This window comes from Apodemus sylvaticus, chromosome 3 (assembly GCF_947179515.1).
Source record: "Apodemus sylvaticus chromosome 3, mApoSyl1.1, whole genome shotgun sequence".
NCBI lineage: Eukaryota > Metazoa > Chordata > Mammalia > Rodentia > Muridae > Apodemus > Apodemus sylvaticus.
The window spans coordinates 24,796,892-24,802,891 of NC_067474.1; positions in this window are offsets into that span (position 1 = coordinate 24,796,892).

Sequence of the window (6,000 nt, forward strand, 5' to 3'; positions counted from 1 at the left end):
GTGTGTGTGTTCACATTTGCACATGCCATACACACACACACACACACGCTATGAGAGGGTGGCAAGTGTGATTATCTATTGTACTATGTTTGAGTTTAGATCAGAAGCTTCAAGTACCTGGAAAGTCAACCACTCCTAGACCAGGGCCTCAACCCTTTGCAGGGTCAAACAATCCTTTCATAGGAGTCGCCTAAGACCATGAGAAAACACCGAGATTTACATTGTGATTCATAACAGCAGCAAGATTACAGCTATGAAGGAGCAATGAAAATAATTTTCCGGTTGGAGGTCACCACAACATGACGCACTGTATTAAAGGCCCGCAGAGTCGGGAAGGTGGAGAAGCACTTTTCTAGACCAGGATAAAAGTGATACTGGAAACGTATAACACAGGGCAGAGTGCAAACAAAAATGTTTCCCTTAGGGTAGGAAGATGGCTCAGCTGGTAAAGTGCTGGCCACACAGCATGGGACCTGCAGTTGATCCCTACACTCCGTATAAAAGCCAGGTGTGGGGGGCAGTGAGAGACACTTTGCAAGGGCCCAGGTAAGCACTGGGGAGTATGAAAGCGTGAGGATCTGAGTTCGGATCCCCAGCGCCCATGTGAAAGGCCAGGCACTAGGGCGTAGCACTAGGGGGTGTGGGGGGGACGGGCCCCTGAGCGTGCTTGTTGGTCAGTCTACCTGAGCCAGCGACTTTCCACATTCCGTGGAAGAGCCTCTCCCAAAAAATAAGGTGAGACGTGAGAAAAGATGCCTGAGGCTGACCTGGCCTGTACATACATGCATACACATTTGCACACACACCCTCACACACAAACGCATATAAACAACACACACACACATACACACACAAAAATGGAGGGATCCTGAGGGGTGACAGCTGAGGTTGACCTCTGGCCTCATCGTGCATGCTCACTAATGTGCACGCAGCCCTACACACCACACACACACACACACATACACACACCACACACCACACACACACACACACACACCACACACACACACACACACACACACACACACGCACCTCCCCATCAATTACAAACCTTCACATTCTTGTTCCAGCCCTTCATGGCCCTCTCCTGGCCCTGGCCACCCGAGCTGTTCCTCAGGAGAAGCCTCGCCCCGCCAAGACATACCTGAGTCTACACAGGGAGACAACGATGTCATTTGGCAGTCAGCTTGAACAGCGCCAGGAGGACTCAGGGAGTTTGGCCTAAGGGCTGCTCCCTCTTTGGTTCTGTGAAGCAGGGTCTCTCTCATGTAGCCCAGCCTGGCCCCCAACTTGCTGTTTAGCCCAGGGTGACCTTGGACTTCTTTCTCATTCCAATCCCATCTTACACAGATATAAGACGCAAGGAAGCCTCCCTCTGCCTGGCTTTCTTGTGCAGCACGTCACAGCCACTCCCCCCAGCTGGTGTTTTATACTGAGTAAGCTGGAGAATAAAGGGGCACCGATCTGGGGTGACCATAACTGTGTCCCCACTCCATCCAGGTCTGCGCCATGGGACCTCTGTTCCCCTCCACAGTCCTGTTCATGAATGCAACTGTAAGTCACGTGACCAGAGAGCTACCAGAATGGCCACTTCTCTGCCCCTGAAGGGGACTTACCGATCTGCTAGAGGTCTTGGTGACCCCTGAGCCATCAGAGGAGAGTCTGGTGCTCTGTTTATCTGCTACTGACCTCAGCTCTGGTCGGCGAAGGCTCATTCCTTCACCCTCAAGACAGGGACCACAGCCAGGGTGCCACCTTCTTTGGCTGCAGCAGCTGTCAAGACAATGGCAGTATTAGGTGAATGCCTCAGACTGGGAGGTCTCTTTCCTTGCCTGGAACACACATCAGATGCCTGTAGACACCCTGGATCTGTGAAGCTGTAAACCAAAGCTGCTGCCTGTCCTCCCCTTTCAGAGCGCTGGGGGCCCCAAAGGCACTCAGGGAGCCTCCTGTCTCAGGGAAACCAGAATCAAGTGTCCCCTTGTGTACAGCTGAGAGCCCAAGGCCACAGATAGTCAGTCCTGCCTTCTTCTCTGCCCTGGCTGTGACCCAGCTCTTGCCCCATACCACCTGGTCTGCCTAGAGAAGGTGACAGACACTATGGTAAGCTTCTGAGAATGTTCAAATGCTGTCCCTCTGGCTTTTCCATTCTGAAAGGGAGCCTGGAAACTGAGCAGCCAGCAGGTTGTCCTTGAGCAGCCTGGCCCTTGCCCAGGTATCTCAGAATATAAACCCACACTTCAGGTGAGCAGCCCCACCCTTGACTAGGCATTTCAGAATAGAAGCCCTTGCTTCAGGGAAGCTTCTGTATCTGTCCGACAAACATGTCGGTTGTGTGGTCCATGAGGGTTTGTGGTGCTTGGTTTCTCTTCTCACCGCTATGGCAGAATCCCCAACCAAATCAGCTCAAGGGAGGCTCTGGCTAGTCCGTCATGGCCCGGAAGGCACAGCAGCTGTGATGAACCTGTCCATGGTGGCAGGAATGTTCTCTCAAGGTTTGTTCACATCCTGGAGGATCTGGAAGCACAGTTGGGCTATCACACTCAAGGGCTGAATCTAGTCTAACGATTTCATGAACCCCAAAACAATGCCAGCAGCTCTGGACACCAAGTGACCAAATGCATGAGCCCAAGGGACTTTTCACACCCAGGCCAAGACCAATGGGATTTTCCCAATACCTGGAAGCTGCCCGAGGCTACAGAGTCACACAGCTCCGAGGAGGGAAAGAAACTGACCTTTGATGAGAGGGAAGTGTCAGGGTTCGTAAATACAAGCTTATTTCCAGCTAGCAATGCATTTATTGTAAGAAGGACCTGGGGCTGGAGAGACAGCTAGCTCACTTGGTTAAGTGCTTGCCACAAACATGAACTCAGTCCCCACAGCGGAACACATGCACTCCCAGGACAGGGGAAGCAGAGACAGCACGACCTTGAGGCTTGGTCCTATGTCAGTCTAGCAGAGCTTCAAGGTCAGTGAGAGACCTTGCCTTAAAAAAGTGGGGGTGGGGGTGGGGTGGACATCAAATGAGGAAAACACCCAACTTTGACCTCTCCTCTCTCTCTCTCTCTCTCTCTCTCTCTCTCTCTCTCTCTCTCTCTCTCTCTCAGGAATGAGGAGGGAAGAAGTACCGACCTTAAGAGTAGCCTGGCTTGCTTAGTTTAGTTTTCACAGTCCAGCACAGCTAAAAGGGAATCTAGAACTGCCCATCTCCCAGGGGAGGACTCAGACTTTTCCCTCCATTATCATAAGGAATATGGCGGAGGGACCTAGTATGTTGAGGAGACACTGAGGTTGTGCCTGCACTGTGTGGGTCCCGCATGGTTAAGCCTGGGAAAGCTGAGCCTGTGAGGAAGCTGAGTTCTTGTCACAGAGCACAGCACAAGGCTCGGGGAACAGCACTAAGGAAGCAGGTGAGACGCAGCCCAAACACCCAAGCATAGCTCATGGCTGATGCCATTGTCCCAAGAGCTTGAGGGTAACATGAGGGGTGCCAGGCTGCTATACCAATAATAACCTGGAAAATAACCACAAGAGGCAGCCACCAATAGATCACAGCTCTTTATTTCTATTGCCTTTTAGAATCTCCACTGAACCCCCACTACCATAAAAAACAATTTTATTATTATTACCAATGGCCAACATTTGATAAGCATTTCTATGACACCCTCATTGGTTTATTATCTCAATTAACACAAACAGCAATCCTATCAGGTCGAGTACCATTATTTGCATTTCAGATAGTGAGAAAGGTTACAAAATATGTCCAAGATCCAGTTGTCAGCAACCAAAGCTAGATCTGCTTTATTCCAGGACCTCTGACCTTTCTTCTGCTCCTCACAGCCTCTGGGGATCCGAGACACTCAGAGCTCTCCTACCAAGGTAGTTTCTTGCTATCAAAAGGGAAGCAGACCTTAAAAGCACAAGTCCAGACAGCTCTTCCACATGTGCCCTTCACCTACAAAGGGATCTGTGTCATAACTAACCTTAAATCACCTGGGGTTAATCAAGCCAGAAACAAAACTTCAGAATGAGGCTGTGCCCCATACTGTCCTAGTTTATGCATCCCCACAGGGAGTATCCTTGCCTTTCCCACAGCTGTGACCACTCCCTTCATCCAGCCAGGCAGAGCCAGTGCCTGTCAGCCATCTACACCTCCCTCCCTCCTCACCGAGGCTGCTTTCCAGCCCCTCGAAGGGACCAGGAGATGCACCAACTACTCCCCACAAATGACAAACCCATGAATCACTGCCCTCCAACCCATTGAAGGCTTAGATAATTTCACTTAAAACTCTAGTTGAAGGCTGAAAACTTAGCTCAGCTGGTAGATGACTTGTCTAGTATATGTGAAGTCCTGGCTTCGATCTCCAGAATGTCATAAACAAAGCACCCAGGGCTGAGGTGTGAGAATTATTGGGTGGTCATGTTTATCGGTCTTTTGCTTTATAGCCAGCAGAGTCCCGGAGGCCTGGGCAACATGGAAACTCAAAAAACTGAATAAAAGAAAGGAGAGAGGGAGGAAACAGGGAAGAGGAGGGAGAAAGGGAAGGAGGAAGGGTCCACAACTCTCTCTTTAAAAACATTTCTTAAAGACATGAACTGTCTATGTAGACCAGGCTGGCCTGGAACTCATAGAAATATCTACCTGCCTCCGCCATTAGAGTGCTGGGATGAAGGCCTGTACCACCACACCTGGCTACAAATATGTCTTATAAAAGCAAGGACACAGGATGAAGTGTTCACCCTGATCTAACATCAAAGTGATGGATTACTTAAATGTGTAAGAACATGGAAGCCTGGAGCAACATGAGTTCATAATGGAGTGTCACCTCACAGCTAAAAAATCCATTGTGATAATTGTAAAAATTATCAAAATGCCATAAAACATATACAAATGAGTTTTGTATAACTTCTGGACAGAGAAAGATCACATAAGCATAAGAGTTCCAGGATATCCACGAAGGACATGACTGTGTAGCTGATGAATAAAACCTTAACATTCTAAACAACAAAAAAAAAAAGGAAACAAAAAGATCTGTATGCTTGTATGGTTTGCCTTTTTAATATAGTCAGAACACTGGAAAGAACCTCAAAGGACACCCAAATATGCAGACTATCCCTTTACAGTCTCACTCCGTTTGGCTACGGTGTAAAGGTTTGACATAAGGGACTCTTACTTTGGTTCTGAAACCTTCCACAGTTGCCTAATTTTTTCCTCACCTTTTAATTTAAAAGTGCATCTTTATTAATTTCTGTATTTCCTGCATGTATTAGAGCTGTTAACCATCCACGTATGGTGTGGGCAATTTTTTTTTTTTTAGTTTCTCATTTGTATGTTATCTCTGCTCATTGGTTTGATATGTAAAGGAATCTTTAAGTTATGTATTTGAATCGACAAGAGTCCTTTATAGTTCCTTTTCACTGTCATGTCTTCTGTACTTTAACACTAAAATATTCACCCACATTTCTGTATTTTTTTCATATTTGAATTCTTATAATTGTCCATTTGTTTTTGTTTTTTAATAGAGAGTGAGAGGATTTGGCTTTACAGTTAGCTTGTGATAGACGGTTGAAGCTGAGCGTGGGGAATCACAAATCTGCGGTCAGTTGGAGTGTTTCATGAGTTCAAAGCCAGCCTCAGTTACTTAGCAAGTGGGCCGGGCAGTGGTGGCACATGCCTTTAATTCCAGCACTGGGGAGGCAGAAGTAGGCAGATTTCTGAGTTCAAGGCAAGCCTGGTCTACAGAGTGAGTTCCAGAACAGCCAGGGCTACACAGAGAAACCCTGTCTGTGTGTGGGGGGGGGGGGGGGGGAGGTGGTAAGACTATTACATTTGACGATTTCTGGCGTTTATAGCCTGGTTTTCAACACTGGATCTTCCCAGTCAGTAAGAGTTGCTTCCTGTGCACTCAAGAGGTTGCCTTCCTGGGACAGATTCATTAAGACTTCATTTCAGTTGTGTGTATTTCTCAGCACTTTGTTTTATTTATGCTATTGGGACAA